Below are 15,246 nucleotides of genomic sequence, written 5' to 3'. Positions count from 1 at the left end.
GGCCTCAGACTGAATGCCAAGAAAGGCATCATCATCCCTATGACCCTTGTGAGGGCCTTGGGCATCCGGGTTGATAGCAAACTGACTTTTGACCATCATATTGCCTCTGTTGTACGGAAAGCTATCTCATCCAGGGACAAGGAGGTCATAACATCCCTGTATTCTTCCCTTATAAGACCCATTATTGAGTGCAATGCCCCCTTTTGGCATGTACCTCACAAAGCACATGCAGCAGCTGGAGCGATCTCAGAGTTTCCTCACCAGGAGAATCCAAGGCCTCAAACATCTACCTTACACAGATAGGCTAAAGGCCCTGTTCTTCTACTCATTCTCATACAGACTCCTCACAGGTGACCTCTGTCTGGCATACAAAGCAATCTCAGACCCTGTCTTGTTGGGACTGCTGCATATCTACAAGTCAAGCTCCACTTGAGTAACCTGCACACGCGACCTCAACCTGGTCTGTAACATCAATAGGACTTGTTGGCGGGACAGATATGTGTCCTAGAGACTCCCCCTTCTGTGGAATAGAGTCTCTCTCCACATGTACCTCGTTACCCCTTTTTAAGCACAACCTGGATAACCGGATTGGGAACAGAAAATATACCCCTGGGATTCTACCTGTGTCCCAGCTGGGCAGGGGCATCCGATGCATACTTGTCAGAACATGGGCTAAATATTTGGCTAGGCTTGTAAGGGCCTCAGGGCCAATAGCCTAGTAACTTCATATGATCCTATGGACATGCAGAAAAGCATTTTAGTAAACCTAGTAATTCTGGCTAACAGTAAGAAACTTTTCTACTAAGAATATATTTCCAAACTATTCAGTATCTACTTCATGTAACAGCAACCTGTTAAACAACATTAAGGATAATGTTCCTCCCCCCACCTGTCACAGCAGCAATATTCAGCAGCATACAGCTGTTGAAATGAATATAATTCCACTACATAAGTACCAACAATGTCCACCCATCTACTTTACAGAAGTCATTAACTCACAAGTCCAAAGTCTTTCAGATAAACTCGACTTCACAAAGGATCATAAATGTCACACAATCCACCTCACCACGTCAAATTCCTAAAACACGGTCATCAGATTTTTCATCTACAACTTGACACATAAGGCTTGCTTATGTAGCTTTAAACACAAACTGATTACTAAATTCCTGTCCCATTCCAGTGTAACTGATTTTCAAAACATTGCAAACCTTTGTCTACCAGTTAAAATTCTACAAATATTACATTGTCACCAAATTCTTGATTACATAAGGAAATATGACATCCTAATATACAATGGCATTGTTTTCACCTTAATTACAGTACGTCTACTGCTATAGATTCCCTTTCCAGTCATACTTACAATAATATAGACAAAGGGCTGCAGCGTTATGTTTCTAGAGAAGAAACATGTACGAGACAGTGGACCATACCAGACATCTGTGATTTCTGTAATGAAGTAAATCTGTGATTGAAAAACTATTCGATGGATAGAAGATGCTGTAGAAATACATGGCAATATACTTATAAGATAGATTCTAATAAGTCTATTACTATGTACTTCTACAGCATCTTTTCCTTGTTACTGTATTCTGATGAAGTTCTTTGCATCATTAAAGGATGAAAGCACTTAATACCAGTTCCGTCTAGTGAGTTCGTTTTAATTTATTTCGTTTTCTCGGAGCTTTTCAGTTGTATTATTGTATTTTATTACATTTACTTTATATAGCTATATATTACTTTATCTGTTTAAAGTGGTGCATAGGGTTCATCATCTTATTCTGCTTATACATATGTGCATATGAATTTCTATTTCTAAGGCACAGAGCCGACACAGTTTGTTCACCTCCAGCTTAAGCATATTAAAAAGCTGTGTGTCTAAACAATAAATCACCTGTTTCCAATATATCTCAGCTCTATGAATAACAACTTCACCATGTGAACACAGGCAACAAAGGATACATATAAATTATAATGTGTAGTTTGCTATGGAAAGTGCTGTTGCTTTACCTTTTTCCACATTAGCCTTTGCAGAAGCTACTATTATTTATTTAATATAATTTATAATTATTATGTCTGTTAAGACAAAAAACCCTCTGATGGACAGAAATTCTGTGAATTATGTAAAAAGTCAAAAAATTAATAAAACAGGACAAAATCCTATATTACAGTCTGCCCTGAACTCCACACAAAACAACCCTAAACAATTCTGGTCAACTATCAACTCCATCCTACCCCCAGGAAAAGTAGGAACCCCATCCACCAAACTCCTCTGAAAACATTGCCACCTCTTTCAACACTCACTTCACCCAAACTGTTCTATCATTAGCAAAACAACACAACCCCTCTCCCCTACCCTCTCCAACTACACCTAGCAACCTGCCCACTGCATTTGCTTTCTCTCCTATCCCTACCTCCAACATAAAAAACTCTTATCAAAACTAAAGCCCTCAAAACTAGCAGTTGACAACCTCCCAGCTGAGTACCTTAAAATTGCAGCTGCAGCCCTAGCCTACCCAGTTGCAATCCTGATTAACCGATCTTTATCTGAAAGCTATGTCCCTTCATAATAGAAAATATCCCAGATTATCCCCCTTCACAAAGGTAGGCCCTCCACAGAATTCATCAACTACCGGCCCATAGCAATTCTGTCTCCTCTATCAAAAATACTTGAGAGATGCATTCACTCTCAGGTTCTAGGCTACCTCCTTGCTAACAACCTCCTATCTAACACACAACATGGTTTCCGACCATACCACAGCACAACCACTGCCTTGCTTGCTTTCACTAATACACTCCTACAACATAAAAACAATGGTTATTTCACCTCTGCAACTTTTCTACACCTATCTAAAGCAGTCAACATGGTCTCTCATAAACAACTCATCACTGTCCTCAATACTCTGTCCTTCTCTCAGTCTGTCACAAACAGGTTCCAGAGCTACCTGGCTGACTGTGATCATTCCATTGTTTGGCATAATGATATATCCCCCCCAACTCCCTGTCTCAAAAGGTGTTCCCCAAGGATCCATCTAGCCTCTGCTACCCAAACAAGCCACTCTCATACAGTACGCAGATGATGACACCATCATCTGCTCAGCCCACTCCCTACCTGAACTTCAAAAGACCACAACAGGAAGCCTTTTCCTTGTTGAAACTTGGCTTTCAGATGCACAATTAATACTTAACCCAACAAAACAAAACTCCTCGTCTTCCAACCCACCAAACACAATCTAAACACCCACCAATTTAATATTAAAGCCAATGACAACACCATAATCCCCCCAACAGACCCCACCAAACTACTTGGAGTTGAAATTGACAATAACCTCAAGTTTGACATCCACATCTCGTTAACCATAAAAAAACTACATAAAAAACTAGGAGCTTTATACAGACATAAGCAATTCCTCACCAAAACAGCCAAGATTTCAGATGCAAATAGCCACCTTATCTCCACCCTACTCTATGCCTCTCCAATATTTACCAACCTAAGGCAAAGTGAGCTAGGTAAACTCGAAGCCTGCTACACCAAAATCGCAAGGTTTGCCACTGGCGCAAACTACCGTAGCCACCACTGCACCTCACTTACTGAACTAGGCTGGCTAGAACTCCCTCATCTCCTTCAATGGTACCAACTCTCACTCACCCACAAACTAGTAGACTTTTAAAAGTCCCCTAACTCCATAATCTACTCCAACCCTATCATACCACCAGACCACTATGATCCAGCAACAAAAATCATTTACAGGTAACTAGAACCAGGACCTCTGCTGGAGAAAGTCTCTTCTCCTACTCCATAGCAAAATTATGGAATACCCTTCCTCACACTATAACTTCTGTGTCATCACGCACTAACCTCAAGGCTGCTCTAAAATCTCATCTAATAGAGCACTGGGCATGTCCCTGTAACAAACCTCAACATCTCTACTCCAACCTCTAATCCCTTTCTTCCACCCCTCTAACTACCTTTGGATTGCAGCCAAATACATTGCTTGTAAACATATATCTCAGCTGTAATCTTAGCCACTGTTATTCAAGGGAAATAGCTGCTAGTTCAGCTATTAAAATACTTGCTAGTCTTTATGGCACCAATGATATAAGTGTTGTACCATTTAACAAAATCCTTAATTTCATTTTGAACTATAACTGTTTACTACTACTGTTAAACAAAACCTACCTATACTTCTTGTAACTTGAAATTAATTGTTGTTTTTATTATGGAGCTTTTCTCCCTGGGCCTCCACTGAAAAAGGACCTGTGTCCAGTCGGATTTTCCCAGTCAACAAATGTACATAAATAAATAAATAAAAATAAAGCATAATATACTATTCCGACTGAATCAGCTATCACTGCAAATTGTAATATATTGTACATGTGTACCAAATACAATTGTTGTATTTGTCTTTATTAATGTGAATCACTGATACATACACACATGCATATATATATATATATATATATATATATATATATATATATGTATTATGCTGTCTGTTGTCTTCTCCATACTTCTAACAGTATTCACATTCTGGTGTCTATTAATAGTGTGTTTATACTGTTGTTTTTTGTATTCTTATATTTTTACCAATGTCTATATTCTGCTGTCTATTTTTTTCATTGTGTTTGCCTTCATGCCTCAGGTCATGGCTAAAAAGGGTCCTCCAACCAGTTCAATCACCTGGTTAAGAAATGATGGATAAACAAAACAGAATACTAAGTAAACCAGTGCATGCATAACTAACTAACTAAAACAGTCTAACCAAATGCCTATTTAATGAGATGGATTCTTAGCCAACCAGTCTTGGTAACTTGCTTTCTCTTCACCTGCTGAATAATGAAATAAAATATTCCTGCATGTATCTGGCACATGTGCCATAAATAGGGAGAGATTATTCTTTTTTGCCCAGAGGCAGATATTCATTGCTATCTGTATATGGAGAGATGAGTATTCCTTATTGTTTGCTAAAACCAGCACATGTCATTAATGCCACTTTTAAACTGAACTGGCATAGAAATGGGTTTCCATGAATGCCCTTAATGGTATGGTCACTTGTTATGTTTTGCACTGATGGAAAGTTGTAACTTGGAGCTTGTTCAGACACTTTGAACACATAATGGAAGACATTCTTAAACATAATCTAAAGCATCCTTTGAAAAACTTTCTGATCTGGAAGAGAAGAGATGAAAGTCAGGCCATAAAATAAAACTGAGAGTTGTTCTCACAATAAAATCACTTCTCTTATTATCAGTAACACTAGGTTTGGGAGCACCACTATGTATAACGGCATGAATAATGTCATGAATAATGTCATGAATGACATGAGGAGCTTTTATCCCCGGGTCTCAGCTGAAAAAGGGTGCAAGCTCAGTCGGTCTCTCCCGGTCAACAAATGTCAAATAAATAAATAATGAATGAATGTTGGAAACCACTGTATGTTTGTTGTCGATTTCTATCATTTCAGAAGTTAACTCCTGAATCATTTCTGCTGGGAAAATGTTACTTGTGCCTTAGAATTTCGAACTGGGCTTAAGAACAGAATCTTTCAAGTGCACATTAAACATGATTCAATGTGGCTCGTTGGCATAGTTTCTGAGCAGACTCAGTGCTAGTTAAAGGATGTTTCAGGTATCTGATTCTGTGATAACACAACCATAAGTTAGTTGTCCAGCTGAGTGAGTTAATGACCACACCGGTTTTAGCTTTGTGACAATTTATTGAACAACAAATAAATTGACTGTTAAATAACAATAACCAAACCGAAACATCCATAGTAACAAATTGAATATGCATAATAATAAAAATTATACATAACCAAGGCAATGGTTGGCATCAGCAAACCCATTCAAGCTCATCCACTTAATGTCTGGGTTCATATTCAAACCCCTCGGGCAACTCCCTCAATCCACTAAGGTGTTCTGACACTTTAACCCTGTGCACACATTTTGACCCATTCCTCTTTTGTCTACCCACCCTGTGACTAAAACCCAAGACGCCATGGCACTAAAAAGGGAAGAACCAAATGAAAGGAGGTAGCGTAGAGCCAAAGGCATCCAGCCCCCTTTTGCTTCCTGTTCTGAATTACAAAGAATAACTGCCCAGTTAATGGGGAGGGTGAGAGAGGTTTGACAGCTGACCACCTGTTTGACATGTGTATTTAATCCCATTATGTGCTCTACCCCATGGTCTCAGCTTGTTTGTGGACAATGACCTTGCATACAACCTTACTTTGTTCAACTGAGCAAGTCAATACCATACCAGTTTTTGGGCATTTTGATCAACATTGAACAACTAATAGACCGTTAAATAGATTAACTCAACTGGAACATCCATAATGATAAGTTAACCATGTATAATAATAACCGTACATAATTAGGGTAGATGGTTGGCATCCACAAACCTGTTCCAGCCCATCCACTTAATGCCCAGGTGCATATCCAACTCCTCGGATAACACATATCAATCCACCAAGCGGTTCTTCTCCCTTTACATATACATTTTTGTCCATTCCTCTTCTGTCTACCTGTCCTGTGACTAAACACCAATAGGCAACTGTATTTAGAAAGGGAGAACCAAACAGAAGGCGAAGAGCCAAAAGGCAACCACCCACCAGTAGGCATATCCTGCTGTCATACCTCTCAAATGTCCAGATTTTCATAGAAAGCCGAGATTTTTCCCAGTCAACAAATGTAAAATAAATAAAAAATAAAATTTCTGCCTCATATTTTCAGTCTGTTCCTCATAAAGTTTGTGCTTTTCTGGATTTCTGTAACAAATTAGAGAGGACTGAATTCACAAATAACGATAGACATTTCAGTTTCAGATTTCATATCCTTTGGAAAATGGAGGGTAACACAAGACCTTTTCTTATGGCAACTTTTTAAGGTTATAAAAGTAATATTTAAAATTTGTCCCTGTTTTGGGACTTTACCCCCCCCCCCCCAATATTTTTGGATTTGTCTAGAATTTTTGTGCCAAGAAGTTGAGAGGAATGCTTGCTGCACCCCCCCACCCTTACAGCAGTTCAAGCTGTATAACTAGTCTCTGTCTTAACTTTGATTTGAAATGCCCCACATAGATATGTCAGCACCTTCTGTGTTAATAAGTTGACCAATAAATAAAGACTATATTATATCAATAAATAAAGACAATTGGAAGTTAAATAAATCAGAACCTAGATCATTCAAATGACATCTGTCTTTAGAAAGTACAGTTGTGTAAAATCTGACCATAATGGCAGATGTCCCTGCCTTCACTGCTGCAGTATTCTTATCATATGGTATTCCCTGCCATGGAAGCCTGACATCTGGCCAATCTACCAAAGAATCCTGTTGCTTTAAAGGTATACTAAACATCACCCAAATGCTTGTTGCTTAGCGTAGGGCATAAAGGTGATGTTCAGGCCTCAGTCAGAACTAATTTCCCCAATAGGAACACCAGTCCAAGTAACCCAAGAGGTAGTCTGTACATTCAGGAAGGCATAGGGCTTAGGGGAAGGAGGGAGGGAGCGAATACTGCAGCAGTGAAGGCAAGGCCATCTACTGTTATGGTAAGATTTTACACAACTGTACTATGTCCTTACTTTCATTGCTGCAGTATTCTTAACATATAGGAGACTGCTAAAGCTCAAGAGTGAACTGGGGAGGGAGAAGGAGCAGAAAAGTCCCCTAAACAACATGAAGAATGGCACTACCAAAACTAGTCTTAGCTCTAGATACCATCCAACTTGTAGTGCTTGGTAAAAAGTATGCATAGAGGTCTAGGTAGCTGCTTCAAGAATAGAATTAGTATCTAAGCCCTTGAAAAAGCACCTGAGGAAGCCACACCTCTAGTAGAATAAACTTTGACTGAAGAGGGAAGGCTCTTGCCATGAAAAGTGTAGCAAAAAGAAATAGCCTTAGAAATCCAAGAATAAATAGTTTGCATGGATACAGCAAGTCCCAAAGATCTAGGATGAAAAGAAACAAATAACTGATCAGATTTTCGAATAGCCTTAATCTTATCCAAATAAACCTTGAGTTGCCTATGCACATCCAAAGTATGCAGCATCCTCTCACTGTCAGTTTGCGGAGAGGGGGGAAAAGTAGGCAGATAAATAGACTGATTAAGTGATAACTCATTAACCACCTTAGGCATAAAAGAAGGGTTAATGCGCAATGACACTGTCCTCATGAAAGATCAAAAAAGTAGGACAAGTTATAAGTGTCTGTAATTTAGACACCCATCTGGCAGAAGTAAGACCTAACAAAAGAACAGTCTTCCAGGAGCAATGTTACAAGGAAACTGAAGCAACAGACTAAAAACGTCTCCAAAACAAAGTTAAGATCCCAGGGAAAAGGAACAGACTCCCTGGGAGGTCTAATATTAAGGATACCTTTAAGTAATTGTTTCACCTCAAATCAAAAAGGCAGACAAGCAGAGACAGCTGATAAGTGGGCCTTAAAAGAAGAATAGGTCAAACCTGCATTGAGCTAATCATACAAATAAGAGAGAACCTAAGGAACATGCACAGTAAGTGGGTCCAGGTTACAAGAGAGACACCAAGTAGAAAACCTCTTCCATTTGGATAAGTAAGATTTCCTAGTAATAGGTTTCCTCGCCTACTACAAGACTTGCAACACATCCTCAGAAAAAAGATGTCTACGAGGAATTAAAATTCTATCACCCACAATGTCAGCTGAAGTGTGGATAGGTGGGGATGGATGAGAGATCCCTTGTCTTGTGAGAGTAGATACACTCTGTGAGGTAACTTGTGAATATTGCCCTTGGCTAAATGCAGAAGAAAAGGGAACCATTGCTGTCGCAGCTAAAAGGGAGTCAGCAGCAAGATTTTGGGAGTATCTTGTTGAATTTTGAACAGGACTATCAGAGTGAGAGGAAGGGGAGGGAATGCATATAAAAACATCCCCTTCCAAGAAAATGAGAGGGTGTCCACCTTCCACACCAGGGGACCTGGGACTCTGGCACAAAACAGAGGAAGTTGTCTAAGACAGGAGGTAAAAAGATCCACTTGAGGAGGACCCCACTAGTGGATAATGTCCAGAAACACATCCCTGTGAGGCATCCATTCATGGGACTGAGTTAAGGACCAGCTTAGAATGTCTACAACAATGTTAGGACTGGAAGGGATATAAACTGCAAGATCCCATACCAGAAGTGTCAACCTGCAAAGAAGATCAGAGCTTGTTCCTCCCTATTTCTTAATATCACTGTGGTATTGTCTGTGAACACCATAAGAGGACCTGGAGAGAAAAGAGGATAAAATGCCTGAAGAGCCAGGAGAAGAGCTCTCATCTCTTTGACATTGATGGTACCACACCTGCTGAACATTTAGGGAGCCAAATGTCACCCCATCCCATGTCTGAAGTGTCTGTGAACAATTCTTGAGAGGGAAGAAGGGGGAGAAAAGGGATCCCTGGATTCAGAGACAACTGCTGAATCCACCAGTGAAGTTCCTGTCTGAGACAAAGAAGAAGCGGAACTACAAAGTCTAGAGGAAGTGAATGTCGAAGCCATACTGACTTCAGAAACCACTGAAACTTTCTCATATGAAGTTTGGTCAGAGGGAGCATTGGAATGGTGGATGCCATGAAACCTAGAGTTCTCAGAAACTTCCTGGCGGTAATGGAAGCCAGAGGAAGAACTGTGTGAAAGAAAGAAATGAGAGTTAAGGCCTTTGGAAGGGGCAAGGAAGCCAGCATTGGCACTGTCTGAATCCTGCAACCCTGAAAAATATGATCCTGATAAGGAGTCAGAGAATACTTTTGAAATTTATAGTGAACCCCAGACTCTGAAGAAGAGAAATGGCAAAATGAAGATTTTGCAAATGGGTCTCTGGAGAGCATGCCTGAATCAACAGGTTATCCAAGAAAGAAAATATTTGGATCCCTTAAAACCTACAAAAAGCAATCACAGGATCAAGGCAATTGGTGAACACCCTTGGGGGAGTAGAAAACCCAAAGGGCAAAGCAGAGAACTGAAAATGCCAACGGAGAAATGCAAAAACTCCCTGAAAAGAGGATGGATCACAATATGGAGGTAAGCATCCTTAAGATCCAGAGACACCATATAGGCCCGAGGGAGCAAGAGAGGAAACAAAATCTGAAGGGACAACATCCAAAAGGAAGGCACTTTTAGAAGAGTGTTTAGATGAGAGAGGTCTAGAATAGGTCTCCAAGTGCCCTCTTTCCTTGCTACTAGAAATAGTCTGGAGTAGAACCTTTTCCCTCTATGGGACACAGGCACCTCTTGAATAGTATCCTGAGTCAAGAGATTTTCAAGAGCCTATGAGAAAAAGGGAAGTTATTCCCAAGGAAGCTGAGGAATGTCCATAAAAGGAGGACAGGATTTCCACACCATGAAGTACCTCTGACGAATGATTGAACCCAAGAATCCTGAGTGATCTGAAGCCAAAACGGTTGAGAAAGAGAAAAGCAAAGAGAAAGAGGAATGTGGCTGGAAAGGGATGGCTAGTCATACAGCACCTGGTTTGTCTGAAAACAAAGGCTTCAGAGTCCCTGAATACTGAGGAGCTTTAGCAGCAAGAGCCCATTTGCCACTCTTCTTACCTTTAGTAGAAGGGCAGGATTGGTTACGAACAATGGCAGGTTTAGCGGGGGCAGTTTCTCTGAAAATTAGGCACAGGAGAAACAAAAACATGTTTAAGTTCCTGTAAGACCTTACACTTATCCTGAAAGGACTTAAACAAGCAGAAGATTCATCAAATAAAAGCTTAGAATCCAGAGGAGCATCCAACAACTTAGCCTTAATATCATCAGGTAGAGGTTGAAGCCTAAGACAATAATACCTCCTCATCACTGGACCAAAAACAGCAGGCCTAGAAGAGGCATCTGCTGGATCATAGCTACATTTAATAGAATGATGAACAACTTGAGCAGTAGTTCCTAGCAAGGAAAGAACAGAAGTTTTACCTCAGAGTCTGGAAAATCAGAAAAAAGTTGACAGGCCGAAGAAAGAAGAGTCAACACATACCAAGACATATGGGTCAGATAATTAATAGCCCTAAAAGCTAGGGCAGTAGAAATGTAAACTTTCTTACCCAGCCTTTCCATAGCTCTGCTGTCCTTGTCAGAAGGCAATAACTTGGGTGAAGGAAACAATTGAGATGGCCTATCAGTGGCTACAGACACAACAGAGGAGTCAGCAGCAGGACATTTATATAAAAAAGAACAATCCTCAGGCACCCTATAATATTTGGAGCAGGGGGCAGAGGATCAGGCTTACGAGAGGCATTGGAAAGAGCATCCAGAAAAGCAGACAAAACGGGAGGAATATCAGCAGTCTTAGGAGATTCCAACTGCAGCAAATCATAATACCTCTTATGAATATCAGTGAAATGAGTACAATCCCACTTAAAAAAAGTCCATCATCCTGGAGAGTGTGCCCCAAAGGAATTTTATCAAAAGGAACATCTTGACTAATAGATTCCTCCTCCTCTGACCCATTGTCCAAAGGAAAAGTAATTTGAATAAAATAAGTCAGGGATTCATCATCAGAATCTGACTCGTCCTCAGAAGAATCCTGTACTCTAGGCCTTTTAAGGGGAGTAGAGGACTAAGGAGGAGCAGGATCCGAAACTCCTTGAGGAGGCTTTAAGGACATTAAATCAGTAAATAGCCCCTGAGTAAAGGTCTGCCAGTCACTTTGTGGATCCTAGGAGTAGAAGAAACATGTTTAAGTTTTTGTTTCTTTTTTAAAGGAACATCCCCTCCAAAAAACTAAGAAGGATCAGACCCAGGATGACAGTTGAGAACCATAGTAAAAACTTCTTCCCCAACTAAAATTGGGGGAAATTCCCTGGGTCCCTTGGAAAAAGTCAACCATGGTTCCCCCTGAACATATAATACGGACACCTGCAAAGGCTGTTTGAATGTGCTGCCAGCCAGATCCTCACTGGCCTCCAACAAGGTTGCAGCACAGAAATCTGACAACACAGCCGGGAGACCCTCCAGGTTTGTAACAACATCCAGAGAAATACCTGGCAGAGGCTGGGCAGTGGAAGAATCTGGTCGTACCTTTTCACCTCCTTCTTTCCTAACAGCTAACCCCCAGGGCAGGAGGATCCTTCCATTGTATATTTAGCGAGAAGATTAAGATGCAGGTTCTCAAGATGCAAGGAAAGGGAAGAAAATCTAATGTGAATTATTTTTGGGACAAACACCTGACAAATTGAACAAGACATATGGTCATGATAAGCTCCTACACAAAAAAGACACTTACTGTGGTGGTCTTCATGGGGAATATGTTTCCCACACTGGCATTTACCCTTACAGTTACCTTCTGATGTACAATAGGTAGCCATAGGTAGGTAGGATAGGAGACCTCCGTCTCCCTCTTCTACTTAAAACTTTGGTCAGTGAAGAATAGCCCTGAGAGTAAATACCCTGGGCTTCGTGTAGAGCAACACTCGCTGTAGCTGGGGTAATTAGGCAAGATTTAGGAAAAAACTGGGCTAGAAGGTGGGTGGAATAATGATAGTTTGAATAATACTGTACCCCAGTGAAGTGGACAGATGAGGTAGTGTTTCCCTTTCTTTATTCAAACTTGTTGCCCCTGATTGATTGATCTGTATTTGACTTTTTTAGCCAAAGGAGCATATACTTATTATTTACTATCACATCCTTCCAAAGAAAGGCCCCTGAATATAAATAAGTAAATAATGTGTCCCAGGAGATGAAACCATAAACATTTTCAGAGGTAAAGTAGGTGTTTACAATGACCCATTCTATTAACAGTGGTCCAGTCAACTTCCTAGGATCCTGAAATTCACCTCTGATATTACAACACCCTTTGATCAATCTGAGTTTTAACCAATACCCAAAAGTGTTGGGTACCCCTAATTAACGGGCTAAACAGTTCAAAGCTGCTCGATGTATGCATGGACTATTGGTTACCTCATTTCAATAACTCTTCTGGACATGGAACTATATCAACACTGCTAAAGACCAGTATCAGGAATGGATGGGCAGCTGCATATAAAACACTTTAAGTGATTGCAATGATAGTGAATACAGCTTTTTGTTGCTTGGTGCCCAGGATTTGGATAGGAGGGTGCTAGCTATTTTGCACCAAACCATCCAGACTTTGGCTGGGATTAGAGTCTCCAGTGGAATTGTCTCGGGAGACAACTGCCAGAACCTAAGAAACTGGAACCAGACCAAACTGTTAGCTCTGTCATTCTTTTGCCTGAATGCACCCACTTAGACTTGGATGACATTTTGTTAATGGCTATTACTACTGCATAGTTGTCTGATTGAAAGATGACCCTCATTTTTGCAAAATGGTCTTTTTAAAGTAGTATGGCTATCTATATGGGCAATATTTCTAAAAAAGGTAATATTGTTGCTTGACTTCTGTGCAACCGAGGGGCCATTTCTCAGAAAATCCCTTCCCCTGAAAATAACCTCTCATTCCAAACCCTGCAGTTGTATCAGTGAAATTTAGGATTTCATCTGAAGACCTTCAAGTAGTCTGCCACAAAGTATCTATATTGTATCGGATCAAAAAAGATTTTCCATAGCCTTCAATACTCGTTTAACTTACTAGAAACATACACCCAGTGGTGCTAGTTTTTCTAGCCCCATAAGAAAAAAAGTGTGTGCGGATACACCGATAAGTGCTCTCACACCACAACTATATCACCAAAAGTCACTACAGGCACACGGGATAACGTGTAAACTCTCGATTTAATAAAAAGCGGCTAAAATCACATAAGACAAAACCAAACAAGTAAAGTTGTTAAGCGCTTTCACCCAGTATATCCGGGCTTCATCAGAACTAATGACATAGTTCATTGCAGGTGGTATATACCTTTTCTGGCACCAAAATACAATACAAAAAGTATAAGATTTAAAGTAACAGTGACATCTAAGAACAATAAAGAAACTTTTACATCATTATGACACTATCCTGTTGCTGGTATCAAGCAAGTGATACATTAACATATACAAGATAAAAATAATAATATAAATTATATAAAGAATAACCATATACAATGTATTCTTACTAAATCCCTCATCCATAAAAAGCCTAATCATAAAAAATAATTTCATATGACAATACATTTCTATATAGTAATAAATGTTGTAATAAATCAGTATAAATGTGATACCTGTAAACAATATTAGTTTATGTCTGATGAGACTATCATGCATCTAGGTAATGGACATAAAAGTACTGTAATAAGGAAGGCTAGAAATTGCAATACTAAGATGGTGATATATTTAAGCATTTGTCAGAAATGCGCTAGTTTTTATGTAGGAAAAACTGAAAGAAATCTTAGGAAAAGGATATATGATCATTTATACTGTATAAAGACCAAAGATAGTAATAACGCACTTTATAGACATGTTGATAGAGAAGGGGAAGATCATCATTTTAAATTCATCATATTGGAGGCCATCAAAATTGATCCTAAGGGAGGAGACATTAAAAGTTTACTTAGCTTCAAAGAAGTTTGGTGGCAGATATACTTAGATGCCACCACACCCCCAGGTTTAAACAAATTTATATCTATCAAATCTTTATTATTATCTTATTAAAATGATTTTTTAATGACATTTTTAATGACATTTTTAATTTGATAGTTTTAACAGATATTTTAATATTTTTATAGACCTAACCACAGTTGTCTCATGAGTTACAATTCTGATTTATTACAACATTTATTACTATATAGAAATTTATTGTCATATGAAGTTAATTTTTTATGATTAGGCTTTTTATGGATTAGGGATTTAGTTAGAATACATTATATATGGTTATTCTTTATATAATTTATATTATTATTTTTATCTTGTATATGTTAATGTATTACTTGCTTGATACCAGCAACAGGATTGTGTCATAATGATGTAAACGTTTCTTTATTGTTCTTAGAGGTCACTATTACTTTAAATCTTATACTTTTTGTATTGTATTTTGGCGCCAGAAAAGGTATATAACACCTGCAATGAACTATGTCATTAGTTCTGATGAAGCCCGGATATGCTGCGTGAAAGCACTTACAACTTTACTTGTTTGGTTTTGTCTTATGTGATTTTAGCCGCTTTTTATTAAATCGGGAGTTTACATATTATCCCATGTGCCTGTAGTGACTTTTAGTGATATAGTTGTGGTGTGAGAGCTTTTATCGGTGTATCCGCATACAGTTTTTTACTTAGTTTGTATTTTCCGTTGTTTCTGTTGTAGCCCCATAAGAAACAACTCAGATGTATGAGAAAAGTCCA

The sequence above is a fragment of the Protopterus annectens genome, chromosome 13.part0 (genome assembly GCF_019279795.1).
Source record: "Protopterus annectens isolate FY-2018-M chromosome 13.part0, PAN1.0, whole genome shotgun sequence".
NCBI classification, from domain to species: Eukaryota; Metazoa; Chordata; order Ceratodontiformes; family Protopteridae; genus Protopterus; species Protopterus annectens.
The sequence above is the reverse complement of the archived record's forward strand: the minus strand, read 5'-3'. Positions refer to the sequence as shown.